The following is a 16,321-nucleotide window of genomic DNA, read 5'->3' as shown; positions in this document are numbered from 1 at the left end:
GCGCGGTTAGTCACTCTTTCCAGTCCTCCGTCCAGGACTTTGCAGCGTCTTCACTTGCGGTTCTCCTGCACCGCGTCCTCACTTGCGGCTCTCACTTCAGGCTCCACCCACAATGGCACACCCCTCTTTTCCTGCGCTCCTCGCAGAACTTCTTCTGGTGGCGGTTGGCGGTTATTTTGAAAATCAAGTGCGAGCACCGTGAAAACCCGAAGCTCAGTGAACAATGAGTGGTAGGCTCCACGACTCTCGGACTTCAACAATGGAGTGTTGCCAATAGCGACGACTATGTCTTCTCCATCTTTCTCTTTTCCTTTCTTCCTCAGAAGCCACAGCAAAAGCCAATTTCAATGATAAATCCATATTCAGATTGAAGCTCTCCACGCTAAGATCGATCTTGCAGCAGGATACAGCATCAAAAGAAGAGGATTTCATCTGTGCAGTGTCTCTATAAATAGAAATTCCATAAGCCACGTCCATTGGGAAATACCGTACGCATGCGCATAAACAAAGCAAATGCATGCACCTGCTCAAGCATTAATTCCATCACCTATGCAATACTAAGGAAAGCCTGAAAACTTGACCTGTTGGTGGGTCTTGAGGACTGGAGTTGAGTAATACTTCCTTAGGCAAACTGAGGACGTGATTACAATGGCTGGAGCTCAACTGCTCCTGCATGTGGGGTCATTTTTGTGATTAGTTAATCTCATTTGCATACGGTAGTGAAATATTAAAGCTCCATTTCTAATTGGGTGGATACTTATCTACACTAAGGGCATAATAGGATGGTTGCTACGAGAGTGAAACAGCACTGTAATTCCTGATGACAGGTTTCCTTAACTGTTTATTTGCTGTCTAATCTCTGCCACCCCTGACTTGTGCCAATGTCACCAGTTTATAAGTGTTATTCATTTTACCCGTCATTGTGTTAATGTTATGGCATGTAGTTGTCTTCCTTATTACTGGTACTTTTACTGACGAGGGTTTTCATAGTGCGCTCCATCATAGAAATTAGAAATCCCTTTTGTGTTGTCGAAAAAAAAATCGCATCCAGTCTATCTTTCATCCTTATAGGAAATCCTTGTGAGAATAACTGGTTATCACTAAGTTGTAAAGAAGATATCGGGAAGCACTCTAATGGAGAAAACATCATTACCCTTCTTGGATCGTCTGGACTTCACAGAACTTCATTTTCTTATAATCCTCCTTATCATGAGGAACCCTCTCCTGAGCAATCTCCTATTGTTACCACAATTCCAGGTGACAAAGTGGATACAAGATTTCAGTGTGACAAGCAACTTACTGGAAGCTTAGATATTTTAACACAGAGAAAGCAAAAAGGAGAGAAGCCATACTCCTGTTCAGAATGTGGGAAATGCTTTACGTATAAATCAAAATTAGTGATACATGAGAGAACTCACACAGGAGAAAAGCCGTTTTCATGTTCGGAATGTGGGAAGGCCTTCACAGATAAATGGAATCTTATTACACATCAGAAAATTCATACAGGTGAGACTCCATACTCCTGTTCAGAATGTGGGAAATGCTTTACAAATAAAAGAAATCTTATTAGACATCAGAAAGTCCACACAGGAGAAAATACATTTTCATGTTCACTGTGTTGGAAGTCTTTCACGGTTAAAGGGAGTCTTATTAAACATCAGAGAAGTCATACAGGAGAGAAGCCATTTTCATGTTCAGAATGTGTGAAATGTTTTAGAGATAAAGCAAGTCTTATTAGACATCAAAGAATCCACACAGGAGAAAAGCCATATTCATGTTCAGAATGTGAGAGGTCCTTCAATGTTAAAGGGAATCTTATTAAACATCAGAGAATTCACACTGGAGAGAAGCCGTATTCATGTTCACGCTGTGAGAAATCCTTCGCAAAAAAATCAAGTCTTAGGAGCCACGAGAGAAGTCACACATAGAAGCATGTTCAGAATAGTGGAAATCTTTCATACAGAAATCATATCTTGTAAAACAGGAGAGAAGGCATACAGGAAAGAAATGGTAATTATGTTCTGTTATAAATTTTAATAAACATTGCTCAGCATAAATGAGTATACCCCTTTGATCGGTAAGATTTTACCTGTGGATTTTTCAAAATCTGTGCGTAAAAATCCACGCACGAATCCGCGACGTGGGCACATAGCCTCAATCCAAGACCAACTGTCTGGTACTCACCTTCTGGCGTTTTCATCTGTTTTCGCCACCGCACTGCTTGGGCCCATCTCCTGCAGTTTGTGACCTGTCCGCTGCTCCAGTGTTTCATAGAGCGGTACGGAGGTCACTAATCAATGTGAGTCTACAAGAGCCTCGTTCTTGCCTCTTCCTGGCCCTCATAGACTTACATTGAGCGCTTGTGACTAAGCTTCAAACTTCTGGCCAATCAGAAGCTGTGCTCACAAGATGGAGCAGCGGGGCTGGAGTGGTGCCAAAAAACGGTGAATACGGCAGAGGATGAGTGTATGACCGGGACAGGGAACTTGTGCTAAAAGCACCACTCCAGCTGTGAAAAAAAAACCCTGATAGAGTGGTGCTTTAATAACTTAATAATAAGCAGACTGCCAAATCATGACACGGAGCGCCTGCTGTTATGAGCCCCCAATATCACTGGTGTCATCAGGCGGTCATGCGACCACATGTTTACTATGTGCTAGTGTCGACTAAAAAGGTTTGGTTTCTTTCAATAGAAAAGAATTGAGAGAAGCTGAAAGAGTCGTCACATGACCGCCTGCTGACATCAGCGATGCTGGGGCCATTGTTACTGTACATGGGGGGACTCAGGGAACATTATTAAATGTCAAGTGGGCACTTACTGGGTGGTAGAGGCTGCTGAGCCGGATGTCAGTCGCAGCAAGGGTATATGCACACGTTGCGGATCTGCAGCAGTTTTCCATGCGTTTTACAGTAGCATGTAAACCTATGGAAAACCAAATCTGCTGTGCACATGCTGCGGAAAATTCCGCATGGAAACACAGCGTTGTATTTTCTGCAGCATGTCAATTCTTTGTGCGGATTCCGCAGTGTTTTACACCTGTTCCTTTATAGGAATCCCCAGGTGTAAAAACGCAGGTGAATTCCGCACAAAATCTGAAGTAAATCCAGGGGGAAACTGCAGGTAAAACGCAGGGCGTTTTACCTGTGGATTTTGCAGAATCCGTGCGGAAAAATCTGCAATGGAATCCGCAACTTGTGCACATACCCTTGTGAGGCGCAGTTACAGCTGCTGCTCTCTATACAGAGCGGTGACTGAAACCATGTCAGCGCTGCCCCCGAGGCTGCAGTGAGGAATAAAGTTAATTTCCTCCTGGCAGTATTACTCTCAGTGCAGGCGACGCACGGTGTCAGAACACTATTAACTATTATTCTATTTTTTGGGGGGACCAATGGGGACATCATTCTATGTATAGGGGAACTCTAATGGACATCATACAGTATGTACGGGAGCTGTGGGCCCATGATACTGTGTATAGGGGAGCAGTGGTGACATCATACTGTGTATAGGGGAGCAGTGGTGACATCATACTGTGTATAAGGGAAAGGTTAGCCCATTATACTGTGTACAGGGGAAATCCTACTGTATATACGGGAGCTGTGGGCCCATCATACTATGTATAAGGGAGCTATGAAGGCATTATACCTTGCATAGGTGAGCTGTTGGCCCATTATACTGTGTATAGGGGAGCTCTGGGGGGCATTATACTTTCTATATTGGAGCTCTGTTGGCATAAAACTGTATAGGGGAGCTGTGGGCTCATCATACTGTGTATAGGGGAGCTGTGGGCTCATCATACTGTGTAAAGGGGAGCAGTGGTGACATCATACTGTATATAGGGGAGCCGTGATGACATCATACTGTGTATAGGGGAGCTGTCGGATCATCATATTGTGTATAGGGGAGCTGTGGGATCATATTGTGTATAGGGGAGCTGTGGGCTCATCATACTGTGTTGAGGGGAGATGTGGGCTCATCATACTGTGTATAGGTGAGCTGTGGGATCATATTGTGTATAGGGGAGCTGTGGGATCATTGTGTATAGGGGAGCTATGGAGGCATTATACTATTATACTGTGCATAGGGAAGCTGTGGGCTCATCATATTGTGTATAGGGGAGCTGTGGGGGCATTATACTGTGTATAGGAAAACTGTGGGCCCACCATACTGTGTATAGTCAAGCTGTACATGGAGGCTACTTAGGGGACATTATTAAATGTTAAGTGAGCACTTAAACATTATTGTTATAGCATCACTCAGAGTACTGAGACCATCAAAATTTTATATGTGGTATTATTACTTCTTAGGGACAAAATGTGGAGGGCACTAGCATAGAGCATTAATGTTTTCTAAGGGTGAATTTTATTATCTAGAGAGCACAAAGAAGTCATTGTTACTATGTAAGGGGCACAGTGGTGACATTACTATGTGGGGCGGAACCAGTAGCGTAGCTACCGGGGGGGCAGAGGGTGCAGGCACCCTGGGCCAGGTGCTCTGAGGGGGCCCACCCAGAGCTACACTACTGTAACTGTATCGGCGTGCTGTTCTGCAGCAGAATATGGGGCCCCTTAGCAGGCGGGGGGCCCGGTGCCAGCAATGGGCCCCCGCCGTCATCGGAAGATCAGCTGTACCAGCATTGAGCCGATACAGCTGATCGCTACGCTCCTCCCATCATCCCCCTGTCAGTGTCGGCATCTGACGTAGCCGTCCCTGACAGCGGGCGCGATGACGTCACTGATGATGTCAGGAGATCAGCGGGAGCAGCGCAGGAACGAGGAAGAAGAGAGGTGAATATTTATTTTATAATTTTTTTTTAATGGGTGCTGCTGCCTTATTACAGGGTCTAACTATGGAGGCTGCCTTATTACAGGGTCTGACAATAGGGGTGCTGCCTCATTACAGTGTCTGACTATGGGGGTGTTGCTTTATTACAGGGTCTGACTATGGGGGCTGCCGTATTACAGGGTCTGCCTATAGGAGTGCTACCTTATTACAGGGTCTGCCTATAGGGGTGCTGCCTTATTACAGGGTCTGCCTATAGGGGTGCTGCCTTATTACAGGGTCTGCCTATGGGGGCTGCCTTACTACAGGGTCTGACTAAGGGGGTGCTGCCTTATACTGCAGAGTTTGCCTATGGGGGCACTGCCTTATTACAGGGTCTGCCTATATGGGGGTGCTTCCTTATTACGGTGTCTGCTTATGGGGGCTGCCTTATTCTATAGAGTCTGCCTATGGGGAGTGCATTAAACTATATTGTGGACTATTTGGTGTATTATGCTACTGTATATGGAGGCTATCTAGGGGGCATCATACAGTTTGGGGGCTACTAAGGAGTCGGTATACTGTATGGGTAGTACTCAGGTGCAGTAATAGGGACACATACGGCAGCAGCGGCTCAGTATTGAGGTATTAGGGGCAGTAATAGGGACACATACGGCAGCAGCGGATTAGTATTGGGGTATCAGGGGCAGTAATAGGGACACATACGGCAGCAGCGACTGAGTATTGGGGTATCAGGTGCAGTAATAGGGACACATATGGCAGCAGTGGCTTACTATTGGGGTATCAGGGGCAGTAATAGGGACACATATGGCAGCAGCGGCTCAGTATTGGGGTATCAGGTGCAGTAATATGGACACATACGGCAGCAGCGGCTCAGTATTGGGGTATCAGGTGCAGTAATAGGGACACATACGGCAGCAGCGGCTCAGTATTGGGGTATCAGGGGCAGTAATAGGGACACATACAGCAGCAGCGGCTCAGTATTGGGATATCAGGTGCAGTAATAGGGACACATACGGCAGCAGTGGCTCAGTATTGGGGTATCTGGTGCAGTAATAGGGGCACATACCCCAATACTGAGCCGCTGCTGCCGTATGTGCCCCTATTACTGCCCCTGATACCCCAATACTGAGCCGCTGCTGCCGTATCAGGGGCAGTAATAGGGACACATACGGCAGCAGCGGCTCAGTATTGAGGTATTAGGGGCAGTAATAGGGTCACATATGGCAGCAGGGGCTCAGTATTGGGGTATCAGGGGCAGTAATAGGGACACATGGCAGCAGCGGCTCAGTATTGGGGTATCAGGTGCAGTAATAGGGACACATACGGCAGCAGCGGCTCAGTATTTGGGTATCAGGGGCAGTAATAGGGACACATGGCAGCAGCGGCTCAGTATTCGGGTATCAGGTGCAGTAATAGGGACACATACGGCAGCAGCGGCTCAGTATTGGGGTATCGGGTGCAGTAATAGGGACACATACGGCAGCAGCGGCTCAGTATTGGGGTATTGGGTGCAGTAATAGGGGCACATATGGCAGCAGCGGCTCAGTATTGGGGTATCCGGTGTAGTAATAGGGACACATACGGCAGCAGCGCTCAGTATTGGGGTATCGGGTGCAGTCATAGGGACACATACGACAGCGGCGGCTCAGTATTGGGGTATCGGGGGCAGTAATAGGGACACATACGGCAGCAGAGACTCAGTATTGGGGTATCAGGTGCAGTAAGGCTAGTTTCACACTAGCGTTTTGAGGAGCTGCGGACTTCCTCCATGAAGCCCCACCCTGGGCCACACCTCCGCCGCTAGCTCCGCCTAATTCTGCATGCGGCCTGTGTACCTATCTTTAACATTAGGTACGCAGGTCGTGCCGCTGTATGCGGATGGTTTCGCATGTGTCGTTTTGACGATGTGGCGACCAGCGTAGAACGCAGCTTGTAGCAAATTTTTTTTGTCCGCATCGTCAAAACGACGCATGAGGAAGCATCCGCATACAGCCGCACGACCTGCGTACCTAATGTTAAAGATAGGTACGCCGGCCGCATGTAGAAGTAGGCGGAGCTAGCGGCCGAGGGCGGGGCTTCACGGAGGAAGTCCGCAGCTCCTCAAAACGCTAGTGTGAAACTAGCCGAATAGGGACACATACGGCAGCAGCGGCTCAGTATTGGGGTATCAGGTGCAGTAATAGGGTCACATACGGCAGAAGCGGCTCATTATTGGGGTATCAGGTGCAGTAATAGGGACACATACGGCAGCAGCAGGTCAGTATTGGGGTATCAGGTTTAGTAATAGCGTCACATACGGCAGCAGCGGCTCAGTATTGGGGTATCAGGTGCTGTAATAGGGACAAATACGGCAGCAGCGGCTCAGTACTGGGGTATCAGTATCACATGGACAGTACCCAAATGTACACTGCTTGTCATGGTTTAGACAGGGTTAATGCCCTGCCCTCTCTGGGTTAACTGTTGTAGCCTCCTTTTGGATCTGGGAGGGATCACCCTCTGTCTCACCCTCCAGTACCTCGCTTATCACCTGTTAATGGACCTCTGCAATTTTAACTACTCCGGCGCCGTTCGCCTCTGGCAATTTTAACTACTCTCCGGCGCCGTTCGCCTCTTTACACCCCGATGCCTGGCTCTGCCCCTGGCCACTCCCCCTCGGTCACATGGTTCAGGTCCTGTTTGCTACCCGGTGATTTCTCTGCTGTTCTGCTCTGGGCTCCAGCGAGTAGCCTCCCGCCAGTAGTTACACCCGGGAAACTTAACACTACTATGGGATACCCAGCACTGATGTATGAAATAGATCTCCCTATGTGTTTCCTCCAGAATGGAAGAGAATCATCAGGGGAGTTACAACTAGAATAAGTGGGACAGAAGAAATCACAGGTCCCTGCAGTGGTAGGGATCATCTTTCAAGGTGTGACCATTAGTGTCACTGGCCCCATGTATATGGATGGTGTGATCTGACCCCGCATTCAGGGTTTGTTTAAATAGGGGTGCGCCATGCCTCACATGACTCCGGGGAGTGGCGTCAACCACTCCATATCTGGCCCTATTTTAGAAATGCAGGAGGTTGTCCAGACTTACGGGAGCGGCGTCACAGCTGCAACATGTCTATCAAGAGTGGGGCGTGTTATCCTGCGGTCTATCACCTGGAATGCACACGTCCGCGCCATCTTACCTGCGTCACGGCTGAGCTGTCTACACCGGAGCTGCCGGAATCTCCTCCATTCTCCTCCCATCACCGCTGAGCCATCTACACCGGAGCTGCCGAAATCTCCTCCATTCTCCTCCTGTCACCGCTGAGCCGTCTACACCGGAGCTGCCGGAATCTCCTCTATTCTCCTCCTGTCACCGCTGAGCCGTCTACACCGGAGCTGCCGGAATCTCCTCCATTCTCCTCCTGTCACAGCTGAGCCGTCTACACCGGAGCTGCCGGAATCTCCTCCATTCTCCTCCCTTCTCCTCCCGTCACCGCTGAGCCGTCTACACCGGAGCTGCCGAAATCTCCTCCATTCTCCTCCTGTCACAGCTGAGCCATCTACACCGGAGCTGCCGGAATCTCCTCCATTCTCCTCCTGTCACCGCTGAGCCGTCTACACCGGAGCTGCCGGAATCTCCTCCATTCTCCTCCTGTCACCGCTGAGCCGTCTACACCGGAGCTGCCGGAATCTCCTCCATTCTCCTCCTGTCACAGCTGAGCCGTCTACACCGGAGCTGCCGGAATCTCCTCCATTCTCCTCCTGTCACAGCTGAGCCATCTACACCGGAGCTGCCGGAATCTCCTCCCTTCTCCTCCCGTCACCGCTGAGCCGTCTACACCGGAGCTGCCGGAATCAGAATTTCTTCAGTTCTCTCTTGAGGCCCGTCCCCAGATCACATGACAGTGACGTCACCACAGGTCCTTCAGCTCTCAGTGCAGCAGCTCCGTCTTGGTTGTGTGCAGCTCGTGTTCTCTGGTGTCAGCCAGCAGCAGATTTCCCGCCATTCCGGTGAGATTACAGGAGGGTTTGGTGGAGTTTTGGTGCTTGTGGTAAATCTGTGAGAGGAGAGTGTGGGGTGAGATCAGAGCTGTGTTGTGAATTCTGTTTTTGGGCTCCCTCTGGTGGTTACTGGTGGTACTGGCTGACTTTTGTCTTGCACCTGTTCCCATCAGGAAACTGGGAGTTTCCTATTTAGTCTGGCTTCTCAGTCATTCTAGTGCCGGCAATCAATGTTACCAGAGCCCCTCTGTTGCTTGCTACCTGCTCCAAGTCTGCAATTCAGCTAAGTTGGATCTTTGGTATTTTTGTGTTTGTTTTGTCCAGCACGCATTTATATTTCCCTTGCTGCTGGAAGCTCTAGTGATCTGAAATTACTACTCCGGTGTCATGAGTTGATAACGGAGTTAAAGTACTTTCAGGATGGCTGTTTAGGGTTTTGAGGTGACCGCGAAGTCCTCTTTTGTATTTTCTGCTATCTCGTCAGAGGGCCTCTCTTTGCTGAATCTATATTCATACTGCGTACGTGTTTTCCTCTTACCTAACCGTTATTATATGTGGGGGGCTACTATCACTTTTGGGGTTTCCCTGGAGGCAAGTCAGGTCTGTGTATTCCTCTACTAGGAGTAGCTAGATCTCCGGCTGGTGCGAGGTGTCTAGGGATAAAACGTAGGCACGCCCCCTGGCTACTATTAGTTGCATGTTAGGTTCAGCGTCGAGGTCATCTGAGATTCCATCATTCCTAGAGCTAGTCCGTTTTTGCCTGAGTCCCTGCCATTGGGAACCATGACAGTATTGCCGGCCCGAATGTATTAAAGGTATTGGCTGAAGATAGAAAAAAAAAAAAGGTTTCTGACACTTTTTTTTTTTTTTTACTCAGAAGTTCTGTCTAGCCATAATTGCAGTCTGCTGCTTTTTTCTCTCCTCTTAACCCCTGAATGGCTCAGATCTCAGCTGTTGAGAAATGGATATCCAGAGTTTAGCTACAAACCTGAATACTCTTGCTTCTAGGGTTCAAAATATCCAAGACTATGTTATACATGCTCCTATGTCAGAACCCAAGATTCCTATACCTGAGTTCTTTTCTGGAGATAGATCTCGTTTTTTGAATTTTAAGCACAATTGTAAATTGTATCTTTCTCTGAGATCTCGCTCCGCTGGAGACTCCGCTCAGCAGGTTAAAATTGTGATTTCCTTGTTGCGGGGTGACCCCCAGAATTGGGCATTTGCATTGGCACCCGGGGATCCTGCGCTGCTCAATGTGGATGCGTTTTTTCTGGCACTGGGGTTGCTCTATGAGGAACCTAATTTGGAGATTCAGGCTGAAAAAGCCTTGATAGCCCTCTCTCAAGGGCATGATGAAGCTGAAATATATTGTCAAAAATTTCGAAAATGGTCTGTGCTTACTCAGTGGAATGAGTGCGCCCTGGCGGCGAATTTCAGAGCAGGTCTCTCTGACGCCGTTAAAGATGTCATGATGGGGTTTCCTACACCCACAAGTCTGAATGAATCCATGACTATGGCTATTCAGATTGATCGGCGTTTACGGGAGCGCAAACCTGTGCACCATTTGGCGGTGTCTTCTGAGCAGACATCGGAGATTATGCAATGTGATAGAATTCTGTCCAGAAGTGAACGGCAGAATTATAGGCGTAAAAATGGGTTGTGCTTCTACTGTGGTGATTCTGCTCATGTTATATCAGCATGCTCTAAACGCACAAAAAAGGTTGATAAGTCTTTTGCAATTGGCACTTTACAGTCTAAGTTTATTTTGTCTGTAACTTTGATCTGTTCATTATCATCTATTACTGTGGATGCCTATGTGGATTCTGGCGCTTCCTTGAGTCTTATGGATTTGTCCTTTGCCAGACGCTGTGGGTTTAGCCTAGAGCCTTTGGAAGTTCCTATCCTTCTGAAGGGTATCGATTCCACACCATTGGCTAGGAATAAACCACAATACTGGACACAAGTGACTATGTGTATGACTCCTGACCATCGGGAGGTGATTCGCTTCCTTGTGTTGCATAACTTGCATGATGTCTTAGTGCTTGGATTGCCATGGTTGCAAACTCATAATCCAGTCCTTGACTGGAAAACAATGTCTGTGTTAAGCTGGGGATGTCAGGGGGCTCATGGGGAAGTACCTTCGGTTTCCATTGCTTCATCTACTCCCTCTGAAATTCTGGCATTTTTGTCTGACTATTCTGATGTTTTTGAGGAGCCTAAACTTAGTTCTCTCCCCCCTCACAGGGATTGTGATTGTGCTATAGACTTGATTCCTGGCAGCAAGTTTCCCTAGGGTCGTTTGTTCAATCTGTCTGTGCCTGAGCATGCTGCTATGCGAGAGTATATTAAGGAGTCCTTGGAAAAGGGACATATCCGTCCATCCTCATCCCCTTTAGGAGCAGGTTTTTTTTTTCGTGGGTAAAAAAGATGGCTCCCTGAGGCCCTGTATTGATTATCGCCTGTTGAATAAGATTACAGTCAAATACCAGTATCCTTTGCCACTATTGACTGATTTATTTGCTCGTATTAAAGGGGCAAAGTGGTTCTCTAAGATTGATCTTCGGGGTGCGTATAATTTGGTGCGGATTAAGCAGGGAGATGAGTGGAAAACTGCATTTAATACGCCCGAGGGCCATTTTGAGTATTTGGTAATGCCTTTTGGTCTTTCTAATGCTCCTTCAGTCTTTCAGTCCTTTATGCACGATATTTTCCGTAAATACCTGGATAAATTTATGATTGTGTATTTGGATGATATTTTGATTTTTTCGGATGACTGGGAGTCGCATGTTCAACAGGTTAGGAAGGTTTTTCAGGTTTTGCGGGCCAATTCTTTGTTTGTAAAGGGTTCAAAGTGTATTTTTGGGGTTCAGAAGATCTCCTTTTTGGGGTATATTTTTTCCCCTTCTTCTGTTGAGATGGATCCTGTCAAGGTTCGGGCTATTTGTGATTGGACGCAGCCTACTTCCCTGAAGAGCCTTCAGAAGTTCTTGGGCTTTGCTAATTTCTATCGTCGATTTATAACTGGGTTTTCAAGTGTTGCTAAACCTCTGACTGATTTGACTAAGAAGGGTGCTGATGTTGCCAATTGGTCCTCTGCGGCTGTGGAGGCCTTTCGGGAGCTTAAGCGCCGCTTTTCTTCCGCCCCTGTGTTGCGCCAGCCTGATGTTTCGCTCCCTTTTCAGGTCGAGGTTGATGCTTCCGAGATTAGAGCGGGGGCGGTTTTGTCGCAGAGAAGTCCCGATTGCTCAGTGATGAGACCATGTGCATTCTTCTCTCGAAAGTTTTCGCCCGCCGAGCGAAATTATGATGTCGGTAATCGGGAGCTCTTGGCTATGAAGTGGGCATTTGAGGAGTGGCGTCATTGGCTTGAGGGTGCTAGACATCAGGTGGTGGTCTTGACTGATCACAAGAATCTGATTTACCTTGAGTCTGCCAGGCGTCTGAATCCTAGACAGGCGCGCTGGTCGTTGTTTTTCTCCCGGTTTAATTTTGTGGTTTCATACTTGCCGGGTTTGAAAAATGTGAAGGCAGATGCCCTTTCTAGGAGTTTTGAGCCTGACTCCTCTGGTGATTCTGAGCCTACGGGTATCCTTAAGGATGGGGTGATTTTGTCTGCTGTCTCCCCAGACTTGCGACGTGCTTTGCAGGAGTTTCAGACTGATAGGCCTGATCGTTGTCCGCCTGGGAGACTGTTTGTTCCAGATGAGTGGACCAGTAGAGTCATCTCGGAGGTTCATTCTTCTGTGTTGGCAGGTCACCCTGGAATTTTTGGTACCAGAGATTTGGTGGCCAGGTCCTTCTGGTGGCCTTCCCTGTCTCGGGATGTGCGTGCCTTTGTACAGTCTTGTGATGTTTGTGCTCGGGCAAAGCCTTGCTGTTCTCGGGCTAGTGGATTGTTGTTGTCCTTGCCTATTCCGAAAAGGCCGTGGACGCACATCTCTATGGACTTTATCTCGGACCTCCCGGTTTCTCAGAAAATGTCCGTCATTTGGGTGGTGTGTGACCGTTTTTCTAAGATGGTTCATTTGGTACCCTTGCCCAAATTGCCTTCTTCATCTGAGTTGGTTCCTTTATTTTTTCAGAATGTGGTTCGTTTACATGGTATCCCGGAAAACATCGTTTCTGACAGGGGGTCTCAATTTGTGTCTAGGTTCTGGCGAGCGTTCTGTGCCAGGATGGGCATTGATTTGTCTTTTTCGTCTGCATTCCATCCTCAGACTAATGGCCAGACGGAGCGAACTAATCAGACCTTGGAGACTTATTTGAGGTGTTTTGTGTCTGCTGATCAGGATGATTGGGTCGCCTTTTTGCCGTTGGCAGAGTTTGCCCTCAATAATCGGGCCAGTTCTGCCACTCTGGTTTCTCCTTTCTTTTGCAATTCAGGGTTTCACCCTCGTTTTTCATCTGGCCAGGTGGAATCTTCGGATTGCCCTGGAGTGGACACGGTGGTGGATAGACTGCACCGGATATGGAGTCATGTGGTGGACAATTTGAAGTTGTCTCAGGAGAAGACTCAGCAGTTTGCTAATCGTCATCGTCGTGTGGGTCAGCATCTCCGCGTTGGGGACTTGGTGTGGTTATCTTCTCGTTTTGTCCCTATGAAGGTCTCTTCTCCTAAGTTTAAACCTCGGTTCATAGGTCCTTATAAGATTTTGGAGATTCTTAATCCTGTATCTTTTCGTTTGGACCTACCAGCATCTTTCACCATTCATAATGTCTTCCATCGGTCGTTGTTGCGGAGGTACGAGGTACCGGTTGTTCCTTCTGTTGAGCTTCCTGCTCCTGTGCTGGTGGAGGGTGAGTTGGAGTATGTTGTGGGGAAGATTTTGGACTCTCGCGTTTCCAGACGGAGACTTCAATATTTGGTTAAATGGAAGGGATACGGTCAGGAGGATAATTCTTGGGTGACTGCCTCCGATGTTCATGCCTCTGATTTGGTTCGCGCCTTTCATAGGGCGCATCCAGATCGCCCTGGTGGTTCTCATGAGGGTTCGGTGCCCCCTCCTTAAGGGGGGGGTACTGTTGTGAATTCTGTTTTGGGGCTCCCTCTGGTGGTTACTGGTGGTACTGGCTGACTTTTGTCTTGCGCCTGTTCCCATCAGGAAACTGGGAGTTTCCTATTTAGTCTGGCTTCTCAGTCATTCTAGTGCCGGCAATCAATGTTACCAGAGCCCCTCTGTTGCTTGCTACCTGCTCCAAGTCTGCAATTCAGCTAAGTTGGATCTTTGGTATTTTTGTGTTTGTTTTGTCCAGCACGCATTTATATTTCCCTTGCTGCTGGAAGCTCTAGTGATCTGAAATTACTACTCCGGTGTCATGAGTTGATAACGGAGTTAAAGTACTTTCAGGATGGCTGTTTAGGGTTTTGAGGTGACCGCGAAGTCCTCTTTTGTATTTTCTGCTATCTCGTCAGAGGGCCTCTCTTTGCTGAATCTATATTCATACTGCGTACGTGTTTTCCTCTTACCTAACCGTTATTATATGTGGGGGGCTACTATCACTTTTGGGGTTTCCCTGGAGGCAAGTCAGGTCTGTGTATTCCTCTACTAGGAGTAGCTAGATCTCCGGCTGGTGCGAGGTGTCTAGGGATAAAACGTAGGCACGCCCCCTGGCTCTTATTAGTTGCGTGTTAGGTTCAGCGTCGCGGTCATCTGAGATTCCATCATTCCTAGAGCTAGTCCGTTTTTGCCTGAGTCCCTGCCATTGGGAACCATGACAGAGCTGTTCCTGTGGAGGCTCCTGCTCCATGTGACTGCGGCTCCTCAGTGTTGGGGACAGGCAGCATTGTATGGGGATGTGCAGCGTCTGCTCCTCATCTCACGGCCCCCGCTGGCGGTTTAGTTACCACGGTGACCGTCCTCCTCCTACGAGGCTGATAATGAGCGGTCAGATCGGCGGAGGAGGCCGCGGTGGAGTTTTGTGGCTTTTCCTCCAGATTCCTCCTGATAAATGTTGATATTTGGCAGAATTTAGTGATTGTCGTTCTCTCGTCCCCTGTGATTTCCATCTTCTCCTTCATCATGAAGACGCCGGCAGGACGAGATCCCTCCAGCTGATCCAGTGCTCATCCCTCCTCCTCCTGAGTGACCCCGAGGATGGACGAGGACAGGGATGAGACCACCAGAAGATTATTCCACTTGGCCCTGGAGATCGTCTCCCTGCTGAGCGGAGAGGTAACTCCTCTACATTTCTATCAGCTTTATTGTGTTCTGTGACAAGTCCGACATCGGGAGGAGGAAATCCAGAATAGAGAGAAGGATTCTTTCCTGTAAGAGCAGTGATTGTGTGGAGCTCTCTGCCCGGAGGAGTTGTCATGGGGATTCCCTATAAGAGCTGTAGAGGGGCCGGGATGTCTGTCCGGAGGGGAATAATATTCCCGGTTATGGCCCCAGATTACTGGAGATGGTTATTGATCCCGGGATTTCTACTGATTGTCAGATCTAGAGTCGGGAAGGAATTCTTCTCCCTAAGTGTCTCTCCACACACAGGATTACACAATAGTGAGGAAGACACCGGGGGACGGTGTGACTCCCATCATCCATCTCCAGGAGTCAGGAGGGCGGAGCCCGGGCCCCATCACAGAGCCTCCCCCGCACTCCCTGCTACATGAGAGGAACAAGAAGATCCTGGAGCTCAGCAACAAGATGATTGAGCTGCTGAGCGGAGAGGTGACTGCTGGGACATTATACAGCACTGGAGGATTCTGGGTGATGAGCGGAGAGGTGACTGCTGGGACATTATACAGGACTGGAGGATTCTGGGTGATGGGCGGAGAGGTGACTGCTGGGACATTATACAGGACTGGAGGATTCTGGGTGATGAGCGGAGAGGTGACTGCTGGGACATTATACAGGACTGGAGGATTCTGGGTGATGAGCGGCGAGGTGACTGCTGGAACATTATACAGCACTGGAGGATTCTGGGTGATGAGCGGAGAGGTGACTGCTGGGAGATTATACAGCAATGGAGGATTCTGGGTGATGAGCGGAGAGGTGACTGCTGGGACATTATACAGCACTGGAGGATTCTGGGTGATGAGCGGAGAGGTGACTGCTCGGACATTATACAGGACTGGAGGATTCTGGGTGATGAGCGGAGAGGTGACTGCTGGGACATTTTACAGCACTGGAGGATTCTGGGTGATGAGCGGAGAGGTGACTGCTCGGACATTATACAGCACTGGGGGATTCTGGGTGATGAGCGGAGAGGTGACTGCTGGGACATTTTACAGCACTGGAGGATTCTGGGTGATGAGCGGAGAGGTGACTGCTGGGACATTATACAGCACTGGAGGATTCTGGGTGATGAGCGGCGAGGTGACTGCTGGAACATTATACAGCACTGGGGGATTCTGGGTGATGAGCGGAGAGGTGACTGCTGGGACATTATACAGGACTGGAGGATTCTGGGTGATGAGCGGAGAGGTGACTGCTGGGACATTATACAGAATGGCACTGGAGGATTCTGGGTGATGAGCGGAGAGGTGACTGCTGGGACATTATACAGCACTGGAGGATTATTGGTGATGAGCAGAGAGGTGACTGCTGGGACATTATAC

General features: G+C 48.6%; 1 protein-coding gene and 1 pseudogene across 3 annotated transcripts in view; both read left to right on the top strand.

The window, feature by feature from the left end:
• The window catches only part of LOC143793496 (uncharacterized), a 606,170-nt gene that overhangs the window by 327,204 nt on the left and 262,645 nt on the right, over nucleotides 1–16,321 (top strand). The gene's annotated exons all lie outside the window — the stretch shown is intronic.
• The window catches only part of LOC143793597 (uncharacterized), a 55,443-nt pseudogene that overhangs the window by 5,259 nt on the left and 33,863 nt on the right, over nucleotides 1–16,321 (top strand). The window contains exons 2-3 of the transcript XR_013220164.1: nucleotides 1,072–1,917; nucleotides 1,985–2,010. The product of XR_013220164.1 is annotated as an uncharacterized LOC143793597 (transcript). The remainder of the gene's footprint in view (nucleotides 1–1,071; nucleotides 1,918–1,984; nucleotides 2,011–16,321) is intronic.

Source organism: Ranitomeya variabilis, chromosome 1 (genome assembly GCF_051348905.1).
Source record: "Ranitomeya variabilis isolate aRanVar5 chromosome 1, aRanVar5.hap1, whole genome shotgun sequence".
NCBI classification, from domain to species: Eukaryota; Metazoa; Chordata; class Amphibia; order Anura; family Dendrobatidae; genus Ranitomeya; species Ranitomeya variabilis.
This window is presented reverse-complemented; position numbering and strand designations above follow the sequence as displayed.